This window comes from Hydractinia symbiolongicarpus, chromosome 3, assembly GCF_029227915.1.
Source record: "Hydractinia symbiolongicarpus strain clone_291-10 chromosome 3, HSymV2.1, whole genome shotgun sequence".
Classification (NCBI taxonomy): Eukaryota; Metazoa; Cnidaria; class Hydrozoa; order Anthoathecata; family Hydractiniidae; genus Hydractinia; species Hydractinia symbiolongicarpus.
Window position 1 is genome coordinate 28,020,346 of NC_079877.1, and position 17,338 is coordinate 28,037,683.

The window sequence follows — 17,338 nt, forward strand, 5'->3', positions numbered from 1 at the left end:
TAGTTTCTTTAAAAGAAATTATAAAAAACACTTACATTTCTATCTATCTATTTATCTATTAACTATCAACTTATAAAAAAATCAAAAAATTTAAAACTTGTTTGTTGACAACTGCTAACACCATCTCACTGCCTCCAATAGGCATCCTGGTTAGAAAAATATTTTATTTGCGTCTTTGGAAGAAGAAAAAGTGGTAATAATAAATATATAATAGCTATCATTCAAATTCATTTTTTTTACCAAGGTCTCCTTGTATCACTAAAAGAAAGTTTTAGGTCTAACTTGCACAGAATTTTATTTGTTACCTGTTGTATTTCAGATTGATCAGTTGAGGAAAACTGCTAACTAAGCCCATACTGCTAATAAGGTGATTCTCCAAATATATAAAGAGTACATTAAACACTAAGACAGGGCCCTTAGGCTGTTTTGGCACCATAAGTTTTTCATACAAGGTTCTCTGAACACATCTACAAACTGACTTTATAATTCTAATTTGAACCCTGTCACAGGCTTTTACAAATAGCAAAAAGAAAATAATTTTATTAAATTAGGATTATTGTGGTTTCTGGAGAATTTTTAGGGCTTTCCATTCAAATAGTTCTTCATCAATTTCTCTGTATGTATGATTGCCAAGAAGTGTGTATTGTTTTGGAGTATCTTGGCTGCTAAAAGAGGGTGTGTGTGTGTATATAATCTGCAATTGTTTTTCATGCGTTGCTAAGGTTAAAAAATGTTGCTGCCTGTTCTTGAGATTTTGTTCATCCATCTTCTTTAACTTTATGGAGCTAAATAAAAGTTATGTTATTTACAGTTTCCAAATAATGATGTTTGCTACAATTTATATGACATATATCCCAATATGGGTGCTTAAGTTAAAATAATTTGTGTCATTTTACCTAACCACTTTAACCATATTGGTCTCACTTACTAAAAGATTAATAGGCTATAGCCTTTAGGCAATAGTGCTTTGTGGAGACAGAGATCTGCAGTCTTAACTGAGATAGACAAGTATATTTGCCTACGACCTAACATGAAAAATCAACAATTTATCACTAATTGACGAGTCTGGACGTTTGCATACTTCAAGGTAAACTAACTCCAATAAAGTGAAAAAAATAAACTGCTGTAACTTTTGCTGAGGTATTGTTGTATATGGCTAGCTGAGATTAAATCGACTTATGCATTTTCAGATTGTTGCGGGTAGCAAAAACAACACTACTTGGCAACTCTTGGTGCAAGACCATATCTGCGAATTCATTTTAAAAAGCAGTCAGAGACTTTCTTGTTGAATTATTGGAGATGTTTGTGTGCAAAGTGACTAGCTAAATAATTATGACTCAGATATCAAAATATAACATTTAGCTCAGTGTAACTTTATATTATATATATTCACAGGTAGCTAGCTATAGTATAGCTAGAAGCTGTTGATTAGGCTTTTTGCTATGTTTAACTCTTAAATATATTCTGTAATGGAATTATTGCAACTTGACCTATTACGTAACTTGAAAGCGAGAATGTTTTAGCTTGGGCATCCATGATGGAAATAATTTGTTATATATTCAAGAAACGGAAAGACTATGACTATGACTTACAGAAATATTATAAGTTAATTTATAATTTATGTGTTCAGTATCACCAGTTTTGAGCAGAGTCCTTAAGCTCCCATTTGAGCTACAGAAATCTTTTTTGAAATTCTTGCCCAACTGGACAATGAAATCGTACACTCTACCGACTGCGCTACTAATATTTGTGAATTTATGTATGTGTTTGTTCAATGTTTAAGGAAACAAATTATGACATTGTATTTGCATTGCTCATTACTTTAGCTATATTTGTAATAGATTATATTTAGAGAATTCATGATTTAATTTTCTCTGTATATTTTTTGTTTTCTTTTGTCCTCTCCTATAGACACCGAATTTGTCAACAGTTGGATCAGACCTGTGTTCAATTTTTTTGAAATTTGAAACAGTGTTTTTCACATGTTACAAGGCTTAACTTTAGTCTGGGAGTCTTCAAACTGTGGCTGTTTCTAAAAAGTGTCAATAGTTGGATGTGTCCCCTTTTTACTGCAATTTTTAAAAAACACAAATATCCTTTGTCAAAAGTTGGGCCTATCCCATCATATGACACAGTCTTTTAAAAGCATGGGAATTGTTTTTCAATAGTTGGGCCTGTCCCATTTATGACACATTTTCTAAAACCTTTGTGTACAGTTAAGTTTGTGTCATCTGATGACACAACTTTTAAAAGCAAGAGATTCCTTCGTCAACAGTTGGGCCTGCACCAACTTAAGACGTATTCGCATACATTTGTCCAAAGTTGGGCCAGGCCCGTCAATAGGTGGGCCAGGCTCGTCAATAGGTGGGCCATCCCGATTGCAAATGCACCGACCCATCTTTTGATAGGCTGCCTTTCTAATGATGGGCCGGTACCGCGTTCAAAGTTGGGCCGGTGTCCGTAGTTGGGTCAGAACAGCACCTCAATGCATGCTTTGCAAAATAAAACAATAGAAACAACAATAATAATAAAACACTGTTGGTCATTAGTCAAAACTACGTAAGATAGTTAAAAAATGCATTTATGAAGTGCGGCAATGGTTTGTAAATATGGTTAGATAACTTAATGATTTTTTCCTTTGCTAAATGAAGTAATTTTCCAGGTTGTTGAGAGCTAGTGGGTCAAAGCGTCAGTGGTCTAAAGCTGCCAGAAAATATAAATGTTACTGTTCATGGCCCCTTTGTTACATGTTTATACTCTAATTAGGCTGCAATATTCAGCTTCTTAAAGCAGCATATTCAGTTAGTTAGCAGTCTTCCCAAGAACTCTGGTTTTTGAAACTTTGGGGTGCCAAGCACCTCCGTAAACAGGAACTCTCTCGAAAAAGAGTTAAATATTTAATTTTTTGCAAGTCAAGTAAGTTGGACTTAGAAAACATGTATAACACGATAAGAGGTCTGGGGGTCTAAAATTTAATATTATTGCCTAAATGTGGACAAAATTGTAGCTACTATTATAAGTGATAACTCTATCAAATAGAGCCTCTTCTTTTCACACTTTTTGTATCCTTATAACTACCTTGAATAGAGTGTCCAAAGTCCAAACGTATGAACCACTAACTCATGGCACTCTGGAGACAAAGTAACTCAATTACAACAATATTTGTGCACACATTTTTTGATCCAATTTAAAGTAGTTATATTAAACCACAACACCTAATTGAGCTACCACTTATTCTCTATAAAGGTGAGTTTCCTAGGTGTTACACTGTTTTCACACGACACACACTGGTTTATATTGGCACCCTTCTGGTTTAATTTTCTCTTAAAAATTCTGTACTGGGAATTTTACACTAATAGGAGACAATTTTATACTCTCTAAAGCTGTTATTAACGTTTTTATTATTATTAATACAAGATAAATTTCCCTCTTACACAATTCCTGGTAATTCGTGCTTAGATTGGTGGGTTTGTACATGTCTTTAAACATATTTACTAAAATATTTAAAAAAAAGAGGTGTAGCTAGCTATGCCTAGAATTGTAAATCATAATCTGGTAATCGCTGTCCAGTCAACTTGACAAAACCCACAAATACAAACAAATTGTATGCAACGGTGCTGCCATGTTTATATGGAATAACAAACAAAGAATAATTTACAGAACTGAGGAACCACGTTGTTAGTTTTCGCTCCGTTCAACCCGCGGCAACCGCCAAGCAAAATTTTGGGACAAACAAAAAAGAAACAGTTCAACGACAGCAAACGAATCAACAAAATTATAGATATTTCAACCTTTAAAAATCACACACAGTTGAATTTCTCCTAATAGATTGATGTGTATATTTTACATGAAACACCGCGAAGACAAATAGCACCCGGTCGCCCCACGGTCGTTCAAAACCACGATTTTAAGGAAATAAAGTGTGCGTTTTTTAAAAAAAGCGCCTACGGCATAAGATTATGACGTCATCGATATTGACCTCACTCTCTATTATCTTGTTTTAGTTGCCCAATAAAAGAAAATTTAACATTTTTTTCTTCTAAAACTAAAGAAGGATAACCATAGACTACTATTTCGCCTTTGGTTGCGACCCGGGGCAGCCTAAACAGACGGCAAGGTCCACAAAAGCCCGGATGGCTAGTTCACAATTTACCAGTACAGGAGCACTCTTGTACAACATTCTGACGCAAGGTTTTGCCTAAAAATTACTTTTCCTGTTTGTATGTATCCCTTATCGAGCGTTCTATCGTATTAGGTAGTAGCTGCCACTTTTTTTACTACTAAAATGTTGAGCTTTTCTACACCATACATTTCACTTTCGTTTTCACAAAAAAATGGTTGACAACTATTAGAAATGTAAATTATTATACTTCTAAAATTAAATTTTAAAAGGAAAAAAATAATTCATCTGATCTGTAACCTTAGCTAGCTCTAAGGTTGGTCTTGATTAGTTTTCTAGAAGCCTGCTAAAACTAAACGTAAATGTGAGAAAGCTAGCTTCACTCAGACTCAGTGGACCCCAATGTAAATAATCCACTAACAATAGGTTTTTGTGATTTTCTGGGCTAGAAACACTTTAAATGTTTATCATTATTGTTGTTGTTGTTAGACTAGCAACTGATTGCAAATGAAAAAAATTGTACAGTTATATATGTGTTAAACGAAAGCAGACACATTTTTAGACATTTCAGCCTAGACCATTCCTTAATCGTGAGATTTTTCACCACGAAAGTCGATCTGAATTATATAAAAATAGTTTACAAATTAGGCTATTACAAGTATTTTTTATTTCAATTCATAATCTGTATTTAACGAATATATTCTTATTTCAAACGCATCCAACAAAAAGTGGTAATCGAGCAAATCGGCAAGCTCCTCTGTTTCATCATTGTTCCATCTTTTTTTTAACCGCTTCTGTCAACAAATCTTCACATGCAAATCACGTTTGAATGACGCTTGAAATTGTGAAATGTTGGGTCAAAATTACTTCAATGAAATCGTGCCAACATGTTTTGTATCATAGAACAATTTGGGACTGGTGCTCTAAAATGTGAACAAACAGAAAGTACAATATAAGATACCAGAATCACCCAAAACCACGAAGACGCGTGCGTGTGCAATGTGTGGCAATCGTTTTCAATCTTTTATAATTCAATAATTTAACGGACCAGCCGTCAACGTTCAATGGACCCCGGGTACAAACCTCGTACAGCCCACTTCCCGAAAAACGAAAAGTTTCTTTTTCAAGTCCCCATTATAAAATGTATTTTTTTGTAAGAAAAAGTTTCATAATTCCCAACTTCTTACTAAATGTCCTCCTTTTCGATTTCTTAATGTTGGCTTGGAAGGTCTTCTACCTAACAGGAGTCTTTCTCTTTAAAGTCTATGGAATACACGTTCGATACGGAGCCAATTATTAACGCACTATTTACACCAGCGTTTTTTCCTAGTTGTTTATATTTTTTTCAAATGACTGATTGGTTCGTGTTAATTCGGTCTGTTCCTAGGTCATTCTGACGGATTCCAGCTGGTTCTGGGTGATTCTGGATAGTTCCAGTGTTTACCACAACCGCAGGCTAGGTTATTTTTGGTTTGGAAAGCAGGGCCTACAAAAAGCTCTTATCTTTTAAAAAAACCTGAGGCTCTCATAAAAAAGCATGTAAAATGATAGCAAAGTGTGCATAAAAATGTACAGACATGTGAGTTAATGTTTAACATATTCCTGTGAAATCCCTGACTTTTTTCTGATGAAACTATTTTTTTTTGGCGAGATAAACATAAATTTTTCATGATTTATCAGACGCCACAAACTCGGCATAAGCCTCAATTATATAAGTCAAAAACTTTTTCCAGGGTACGAACAGATATGCTGTCCAAATAAATGCACAGGAGCATCTGTGGTTTAGTGTTACTTGTTGTTTTGTTAATTATATACATATTATAGAAAAATATTAGCGATTTCTTTTTGTATGAGGTTTTTCATTAACAAACAAACCTTCACTGCGAAAAATTATTTTTAGCAGAACTATTAATAAACCCCTAACTAACCCCTAACCCCTTTTGGGGAACTGTGAAACAGTCAGGGTAAACACCTAATTAGACGACATGATGTAGTTTAATTACGCTACCCGTAGTCTAACTAGGCAAACGAAAATTTTCTGTTGTAGATACGTCGAAATCATTGCGCTTCGCACTACAATTTTTATGTGAATGCAGACAATTTTGACCAATTATCGTCTTATTTGCATCGCACATTGGCAACTTATGGCCCAAACCTTGTGTGGCGAGCGTTATAATCACTAAGCTAAGGCGCCACGAGCTACATGCAAAATATTTATTTTCTACTGAGAAACAAGTGCATTATTTTACTTTTTTTTATTTCTGCAGTGTGAAGAGCTTACACTTCTCTCTGATGGGTTAAAATAGCATGCAAAAACCTTAACATTTTTTTCCTGATTGGTTGAGTAAAGTTATTTAGTTATCCAGAAAAACAAGAATAGGTCGGAAAATTTATTCCAGAATTTTCTTCTCGAATAAAACATAATTTTTATCAAACGGATAAATTATTAAATTATTCTTTGTTAGCACACAGGCAAAAGTCTAAAGTTCTGGGTTTGTGCGTGAATTTCTGTTTCACCTCTCTCTAAGGCTCGTGAAATATGTGAATGAGAACATAAATAACTGAAAATATTGCCGATATTTTTTTGGCACTGTGCGAAAACTACTACTTATCATGAGTTAAATTACACAGTCACATATTTTATCATGCTGGTTGAACAAGGAACTTCATAGACCACGATTAAAAATTGAAATAGGATAGTTAGCCCTGCTGGTGTGGGTTCCGTGTATACGAGATAACCACGGGTGTTTTACAGGCCCGCCCAGCTCCGTCACAAACACTTTCAACAAAATGGTTTTGCTCAGATCTAGTAGTTAGAACACAACACTGCCTTTTAAAACGAAAACCGGAGTCTAAAAGCGCTTTTTGGTGAGGTGGGCAGCGAGTTATGGTCAATTAAAGATGGAAGAAAAGTTGTGTCAAAATTTTTACGGATGCGTTTTGTAGCGATGGTCTTGGACTAAAACTAATAACGATGTAACTGATGAGTTGCGAATGTATATAAAGTTCCGTATGTGCGCGCGCATTCTGACAGGTGACAAAAGAAGCACATAGGCGAAATTGGCTATTTACGCTAATAAATAGAGTTTTAGGAACATAGGATTACAAATGCGTTGGAATTGTTTTTTCTTATCGTCCTTGTTTAAAAGCAGACCAATTTTAGGATTAGTGTTTTTGCACTCAATATCTTCAATTGTTGCAGTCTGTTGTTTATACTTCGCCTGTCCATATGCGTGCACGTGTCCATTGTTCTCGATGCGTTTTTAACACTTTAAACACTATGAGTCGGACTCAGATTTCTAGTTTTTAATTATTCATTTAATTTGTTAATGTACCTTATGGTAACGGTTATGTAGTCATTTTTCGATTTTAATTTCATAAAAGACTATGCGGGAAATGAGTAACGCGTATAAGATTCCTCGTGGATAATCCCCACCCTTCTTTCGAGAATAAGCCCGGCAAAAATTGTTACAAAATCAGATAAAAGGACAGAAAAGTTAAAATAAGTACACACAGCAATCACTGAAGGTAGACAGGTGAAAAGGTCTAAAAATTGTGTTTATTTAGACTTGACGTTATAGTTTGTCGTCATAAATCGCGCTCGATCCAGCTTTTTTTTTTACTTTTAAAGGGGATGAGATCAAAATTTTTAAAGAGAAAGCGTGTTTTCCTGTTTCAATTATTAAAAAAAGCTAAATTTTTTGAAGTTATTGACTTTTGTTGTTTTGTTTTGTCTATGACATATCAAAAAATAATTTTTAGGTTATCTTCCTCTCAAACGCCAAAAATGTTAAAAAATGTTAAAATCCTCACATTGCACGACGTTGTCAGAAAAAATGTAATCGTATTCGCTGGAAAATGTGTAAATTGTGTTACATCTGAAAACTAAAGTTTATTACTTTCAAACTCTTAAAATGTGCTAAATCGTGCTGACGTCAGCATGGCCATTTTCCACGAATTTCGGTGCCTTCGTGGGCCCCGACATGGATTATTTCGGTGTGAGGGCGTGCTGGATAATGACACTAGCAAATTTAAAACGCTCTCTACCTGGCCCACGTGTATGCCCACGTCTTTTTGTACATATTTAGAAAATGACAATGTAACTGTGTCGTAGATGTTTTCGCCCTTGTTTCGTAAGATCGTTTTCTTTTGATTTAGTTTTCACGCTGCTTTCGTTTAATTTGACGAACCTAATGTTGGGCTCGTTTTCACATGACTGGCTTTCAAAAAAAGCAAGTCATTTGAAAAGCCACACAATAAGGTGGAGTGGTTTATATCCGGATTATATACAGTGTGTCGCAATTCCGGTGGAGCGCCTACAGCTATAAAACTGGAATAAAAACACAGGCTACAACCTGTCGTAATCTCGTTATAGGAGAAACAATTAAACTTGCAGAATAATCTCTCATCAAAGTTCAAAAACTAATCATGAGCACTAGCGGGTTAAGTTAGAAGTACGGTTAAACCATGTCACACAGTGCTCTCTATAAGTATGGTTAAGCATGTCACACAGCTCTCTTTCTATAAGTACGAGTAAGCCATGTCACACAGCGCTTTTCATAAGTATGTCACACAGCGCTCTCTATAAGTACGGTTGAACCATGTCACATAGCTCTCTCTATAAATACGATTAACCATATCACATAGCGCTTTCTATTAGACAAAAACATGTTAATACCCCATTTAGCTAAAACAGACACCCAGCAATTTTGCAGAATGAGTTTTCATTAATGTTACAAAATTTATCGTCAGTTAAAGTGAAAATACGTCCTACACCCTGTTGCTAGAAAATTGTGAGTAAAAACACCCAAACCTCAACACCACAGTCATTGCCCTAGCTACGATTGTTTCGCACTCCTTCGGCAGCATGTGGAGGGTCGCAAAAAATTGTGATTAGCTATTCATAAAAATCAGGCTTTGTGATTGGTTTGCTACGCGTTGGCGAGCACCACAAACTCGATAAAAGTATATTGCATCTTTTATTTGTACCTTCAAGATTTCAAGTGTGGTAAACGCGACCCGCTTTTGCCCGAAAGAAAGAATACAGGTAATAATAAAAGAGATTCTTGTGTATAAACTGTCACGGCGACAACAGGTAGGACATATCATATATTTTTATAGCAGAAAGGTATTTTTAATTAATATTTATTTGTTACTAAAATCATCTAAATCATAAATGCACTCTCATCAGATATTGCGTGGCAGCGAGCGGGATTCGAATGTGTAAGGAACGTACAAAGTAGATTTGCGTCGATAGGACTACACTGATTCTACTCCCCGTCATGATCGGAGGTCTAATCGGAGTGAACCATTTTAAGTAGAGAACGGACACACGGATTTACCATGGCAAATTTAGAGTAATGAAATAATGAAAACTTTTGCGACTTTTGCGATTAAATAAATGTGAAATATTTCATTAAAATATTCTGTTGTTAATAAAGCCTTTTTAGAATTTCTAAAACCACAAACGTTCTTAAAAAACTCAAAACTGCGAAACAAGCTCACGGAAGTTTCGACCTCCTGAAAATTTCCTCTGTGTGTTATGTAAATATCTTGAATAAGCAGCTGCGTTGGAGAAAATATAAATTAATAGCTCTGTGGGAGAAGGCAAAATAAACAGATGGGGGAGGAATCCAAAACAAACAGCTTTGTGGGTGGAACAATATACAATAATCTCATACTCAAAACAGTTTCGGATTATACAAATTATTTGAGGAGAAACTTTAGAACGATTAGTTGGAATTTAACTCGTGTTAAATACAGCATAATAGTCTAATTGCAGGCCTTTGTTGAACGGATGAGATGTGGTGCTAAAATTTAAAAAAAATGGACGATCAAGAAAAAAAAATACCTTCCGTACTTTGCACCAAAGAACCTAGACACGACTTCTATTACAGTGCAATCCTATTATAAATAATATGGAATAATGTCGGCGTCTCGTGAATAAATCCACGGGTTTGCTCATCTTTTATATACCACATTTCGTGTGTCTCACTACTTGCGGTATCATTTCGCGTAGAGACAGACAGAATACAGCTATTATTATAGAGGTACGGTTACTATTATAAAATATGCAAATGATTAGCCAAGAAGCACCATTTTGCCAATCTTTACTTGCAATTTTGCATCTTTGAAAAAATTTAGACGTTAAAAGTTTCGGATATTACAACCTTTAGACGGAGGGGTCCGTTTTAACACTTTCTTCTCATTGTGAGGTGAAAGTGATACCTACTTTATCTAAGTAGAAACCCACTCAACACGTATACGTCGAATATTTGCGAATCTTGTTTTAACAAAGCAACAGCGAGTGGATATGAAATATATTGTACACAGAATGCCAAGATAAACACATGGTTTGACCTACTTTAGAAATCGTTAATTTTAATGTACTTATATGACGTGCTCGTGCATCGTTAGAAAATACACAAAAACCGAATAGTTATAGAAACAATATTTTGTAATATTTTGTTATTTTGGCATATTATTGCTATTCTTTATATTTAAACCGAGCAGTTACGCAATACAGTGTTTTACATTGCATGACACGATCAGATCACACTGAGGGATTAAAAAAATATTATTTGAAAATATGGATATGTCGTAGATTTTGTCGTTCTTAACATGCCAACCTGGGCGTTGGCGAAAGCTTGCTGAAAGATATATTTGGATATGTCGTAGATTTTGTCGTTCTTAACATGCCAACCTGGGCGTTGGCTAAAGCTTGCTGAAAGATATATTTGGATATGTCGTAGATTTTGTCGTTCTTAACATGCCAACCTGGGCGTTGGCGAAAGCTTGCTGAAAGATATATTTGGATATGTCGTAGATTTTGTATTTGAAAAGGTCTATTAGAATGTCAAGAAATGTAATTTAAGGAAACTTTCTTTTTAAATTGTATTTTTGGTCTCCATTTGTCCTTTCGTGCTAGTGTCTAGTTAATACACCTTTACGATAATTCGGGAAAACTAACACTGATTACTTTTCTTGCCGCGTTTTGTTTTTAATAAAAAGTACACATAAGTTGTACCTTATTATTATTAACACATAAGTTGTACCTTTTTATTATAAAAACACGATTTTTACCTCCTTTTTTCCGATATTGTAAAACGATGGAGAGCCGTAGGAACGCAAGTACAATTGAATTATCGTTAAGGTGTATTGAGATGGTTTTTCCTTCCAAGAGATTCAAGGGGCTGGATCAGTGTTGAAATATATTGAGTGTGTGCAAACAGAATCAGTTAAAGTAAAGGTTATAATGAATTCTTATCCTTTTTATTTAACTAGCAAAAAAGGTAGACACACTTCAGAAAGCACACAGTTTTCAATTCAACAATCATTCTCAATCAGAGTTTTGCATGCTGATTTAATAATGGTAATGTTGGTCTTATTACAAATGTGCATATTTTCACTTGGTAAGATAACCTTAAATCACTATTTCTCTAGAGCCTACTTTAGTTAGCAATGTACAATAAAAACTCCACCCTTATATGTACTAACCTTCCACTATTAAAAATATAGTATAAATGCTATGAGATATATGCAAAGTCATAGGGGCTGGCTGGCTCGACAAACCGAGCTGGCTTTTAACTTGTGTTTATATGCTGTGTTTATATAAAAAAAACTACCTCGGTGTCTATTAAAAACACCATATTAATTTCTTAGGTGTTCTATCGAAACATACACCAGCTAAAAGGTAAATGTTTTCACACTATATGAGAACTAAATATACCAAATGTTGCTCACTTTTTCTAACTAAAGTTTCTATTTTCAAGTTGCGTTAATTACAAAGATCTGTTACCTAACGGCGCTTGTATCGGACACCTAAAGGACCACATGATTGATCAAACTCTCGATGAAGCAAAGTTGTCTGATAGAAGAGCACAATGGTTGTTGGTTTTACTTTATCTATTGCAGAATAACAAAAATCCACTTTACATAGTGTATGCACAAAGGGCAATAAGATTGTATTTTACCTCGGAAAGGTAATGCTATTATGTTTTTGTTTTTTTTGCAATAAGAACGTTGCTAGTAAAATGTATTCTGACACGGAACAAGACATAGAAGAAGAACATATAAATTAACTGACCTAAATTCAAAAATCATATCAGTTGAAATGCACAAAACGACAATCTATGGAAATATAAAGACGTTGATAAAACGCATTCGGACACAGAATGTATACTTGTAGACGAGGGATTTTAAAAATAAGTTTTTCCGAAATGTGCCTCCAATTGGGAAATGCAATCAGAGTCGTTTGTACATATTTCCACTATCCATTCAGTAAAGTTTCTGTGGTGGCTAGTTTATGAAAATGTATTTTTGTTCCCTTCTTAATTTGTAGTCTGGCAGGTCACAAAAAATGTACAGTCTTTTTAAGGAGAGGCGTGCAATCGCACGCGCACGCCTTGGCACACGCTAAATTGTTTCAGGCGTGTGGTTAATCGCACGCCTAAAAAATAGAGTTTTAAAATCAACCTATAAAATCCATTTATAGCGCGCGATGGTGGCTCTTGAAATAAAAATAATAACTCGTCAAGCAAAATTTCCGCCACATTTTGTAGGACAAAACGTCCGATACATTCCCGTCTTGGTCGAAAACTTTTAGTCTCAGAATTATTAAATAGTCCTGGTCCTTTTAATCCACGAGCAAGCCTGTTCATAGCCAACCTGACCATCCTAGCTCGTTCACCGACCTCTGACTTAGTTAAAAGAACTACGTAGACATAAATCTCTTTTGCCTAGCCCCTTCGTCGTTGGAATCCAGCCATGCGGTTCTTAACTAATGCAGAGGTGAACGGCGGCGGAGCACGGATAATTCAAGTCTGCAAAACTGCACTTACTTTTTATTTAAGTCATATGGATAAAGATTTTTTGTAATTCAAAAACGAAGCATATTTTTGCCTATTTGCTTGTGATGACCTGAAAAAATAAACAATTAATTTACAAAAATGACAGTATAGTCATACATACTATTTCGCACATGTAGAAAAGAAAGTTAAGATTAAGACGGTCGCTATACGTAGACGCTCGATCATCGTGTTTGGGTTTCATGATTCAAAACGTCTTCCACTTTTCTACCGCAAAATAAATGCACAACAAAGATTAGCCTTGGCAGTTTTTTGCCGTCGCGAAATGAATCCGCGTCAGCAATTTCTGTTTGCCGACGGCTAATTACTCGTCATATTTTTGTCCCTTATAGGTACTCGTCCTGCAACAAGAAAAGAAAATTCAAGAAACTTTTAAGAGATGCGGAGGATTTTGTTAAAGAATATTTATTAGAATCTTACCACTGTCTCATGGCAATTAAAAGACTGTATTGTTATGTGATACATCCAATTTGCCTGAAATCTAAAACAGATGAAACAATGATATTATCCCCGCTATGCAGAAGAATGTGCACAGAGAGCAACTGCGAAAATCGGTTACTACCAAGAATATATAAACTTGCGTTACGTTTGTATAGACTGTGTCCAGCTCCAGGCCTTGCAAGCAATCCCCCCATAAAGGACTATCAATGTGATCGATTTCCAATTGCTGAAATTAAAAATATTGAGCAGTGTCAAATCAAACGTAAGTATCAAAAGTCCCCCACGTGGCTTCTTAAGAGTAAGGCGAGTAATTTGGAATACTAAATATTGAGATTCTAGTTTCATCTTGTTAGGAAGCCTTTTCTTTCATTGTAGGGGAGAAATGAAAATTATAACATCATACGTTAGATATTGAGAAAACATTGCTGGTGTGAATGATAATCAGATATCTGAGTATTAATATTCGTATAAATTGCTTAAAATATTAAACTGTATAGCTTGGAAGTTGTAAGAGAATATTTTAACGTGTTCTATAAAACAGTCGAAAGTTACCTCATAATTGTTTGCAACAACTTCTTTAATTTTCTTGAATTACATAGATATACCATCAAATGGTATATAATTCTGAGAAAAAATGCAACTACAGTTCTTTAGAATGTCTTGTCAAAACCAACGAAAAAAGCTTGCGAAATTTACTGCTATTAGGACATTCAGGAAACGGATTTCTAATCTTTGAATGTGATAAAAAAATTTTTTGTTACGGTCGATATATTGTTTCCTACCTTAAATATTGCGCAACATGCCAACTGGGCGATAATATCGCTTTATATTCCTTAGCAATAGCTGACAAAAGAAGAAAATCCTCTCAAAAGTGCTATAATGATAATGGCACTTTTTACAACGGTACTGTTAACATTACGTCAACTGGTAAAACCTGTCTACCATGGAACATCAATCCCTTCTTATCTTCGCCAGTATACAGTAATTTAAAAAAGAATTACTGCAGAAATCCTCAAGGCTATGCAACATCACCTTGGTGTTATGTTAATGCTACCAATCGAGATTGGGAATTTTGTGATGTACCAAAGTGTAGAGAAAGAAAAGAGAATGGTAAGTAACTTGCTAAGCAATGACACAAACCTTATCATAGTCTTGTATTCACACGCTTCGCCTACTTATTTAGTCTTGGATAAAGCTGTACTTTCAATATGACACATTTACATTCTCTAAATTTATTTAGTTGACTTAAAAGATTCAAAGACAGGAATATCCCTCATGTTTCTTCTCTTGATCATTGGAAGTGTTATAATCATGGCGTTTGTTATATGTTTTCTACTGTACAAGAAAGTTCGTTGTGTGAGGAGCATGAAAAATGGTAAAGTTATTTGGTTGCAATTAGATCTTCTTAAACGATACTAGTTACTATCCTGTGGAAAAATCTAAGGAAATCTGCACAACGTCATTTGTTGCATTTACTATTTCGTGCATAAATATTTTCTTCATCTGTAGCGCAGCTTTTCTTTCGCACAAATACGCAAAGAGACTAGTCACTAATGCGTAAAAAAGTTTACGCCCGTTGTACACATTTCTTCCATCCTGGCTTCGTGTGTTCTTCCTCGCCTGTTAACATAAAGGATAGAATTTCCTCTGCAGGGTTCAAAAATAAGCTGCAACGCTGAGACACACGCCTGATATACATCAAATCTACATAACGCAGACGGCGTAAATAAAAGAAAAGGGAACGAGTTTAGGCTAAACAAAACGAAGCGAAGCTCGTTTTCATGTGACAAAAAAAGAAAGAAAAAGTTGGAATTAAAGTTCTTTTTGGATACGTAGTTAGTGTTGTTAGGTATCCATGACCTGCGGGAAAAAATGTGAGTTACTAGCTAGGTGTGTTTAGCTAGCTAGTAAACGTCTAAATTATCAAAACAACGGAGGTACATAGCTGTAATGTTACATAAAGATTACCAGGCTAGGCTTACAGCTAGTGAAACTCGCATTGTACTTCCTGACCAAAATTATCTCTCTTTTGAGTGGCTTCGCGCGAAAAAGTGTTAAGGTGAAATATCTAGAAATGTTGAAGTTATGAGTGGGGGTTGTTTTAGACAGGGTGTTTCCACTATAGGTGTTAATCCAGACGGTCATTCATTTCATGTGTGTTGGCCCAAGTCATGCTTAGAAGTAAAATGTTCATACTTCACTAATTATACTTCCTTTATGGATATGGATATAGATATGGAAGGTGGTTTTCCTTTCACAAAATGCTCAATACAATTAGTTTTATTGTCTCCTTTACATTTAACTCTCTTTTACGCAAGTAGCAATTAGTACTAGGAAAATTAGCTAAGTCCATATCTAAGACCACAAAAGCCAAATACCACAAATAACTTTTACAATTACTCACAATAATAGAAGACTTGACCGACTGACTGCCAGCTAACTAGCGTTGGAAGGAAAGGGCGATAGAGTGCATTTAATTTCAACATCTTCTACTCCTACTTTGACTATGTAATATAGTATTATTTGTATTTGTTTAGATAATGAATATATCTCTCCATACTATGCTTGTGATCTTAGCAATAAAGAGAAGATATCACAATTATTGAGATATAGAAGAAGTGAATATTAGCTAAAGAAAATCCTGCAAACCGTTACTTAATTCAGACTAAAGCATTATTGAAATGTTAATGTATTTTTTTTATGCGGATGATGATAACATTTTAGACTTGACCTTTTTACAAGAGTTATGCATATGTGGATATTTTCAGATATTCTCCAATTTACCACTATTTTCAAATTCTTACGAAGTTGTCACTCACGACAAAATATTAACATTTTTTAGTGTTAAAATTAAAAAAAAACGCTTTATTTTATCAAGGAAAAAATATAGTTTTGGAAGCCGTAGTTTGACTCAGGCGAACAGCCATTTGAGTTATGTAGTAATGAAATACATGAAATGTACAATAAAATACAAACGCCAATATTCAGTTTTATTCGATAGTTTATTTGTTAAATATATTTAGACAATATCGTTACACTATTCATATAGAAATAACAAGCACAAAAGTACAGTTTTCTTCTAAACAACTTCTCTGTAACTAATTAATCGCGAAACAGAGGGTTATCAGTGCCAGCAATATATATTTCTCCATGGCTGGGAGCATCTATGCAATTTATTTAAAAACGTGTGTTAAAAGATATATTTCAATCCATATCACACCAGATCATCATCACAGGTTGCTAAGTTTTCTTTCTTAGAATTGCTATGTCTTTTAAAAACTTTGTGGCAGAGAACAGTATGCAAGAGGTATGTGAAGTAAATTTTGGTTTTATATGTTACAACATTTCGGGTAAACTTTTTCAGGGAGAGACTTATATAGAGATAAGTCATGCAGTATAAATACCAAAGTAACTGAACTTTGCAGACCACTGAACCATTGTGTTGACATTTTTTACAAAACATATATTGAGAAGAATCTTCTTCAATATACTAAAATAATAGGGTTTTCATTCAGATCTTATCTATTGCAAACTGTTTTTAACAATATTTGTAAACTTTTGTAAAAGAGAGCTGGTCGCAATATATACGGGAAGTACACATTTTTGTTGTTTTAGACTTTTGCGTTTTGTAAACTGTAGTCTTGGTTTTGGACATCCCCCAATAAGCTTTCGTGGGAATACCACATAAAATATACATTTATCGAAAGAACTGACTAGTTAATGTAGAATTTTGTGTGCGAGCGCTCTTTTGTTATGTAACAGGGAATTCTCTCTTAGAAAAAATATCATGTAACGTAATAACGTTAAAGTTGAGTTTTTTTTTAACTATTTAAGTTCGATCTACATCTTGAATTTGTTTTTTACCTCTGGACTTACGTGTTCTACATAAATGGCCCTGTTATATAATTTT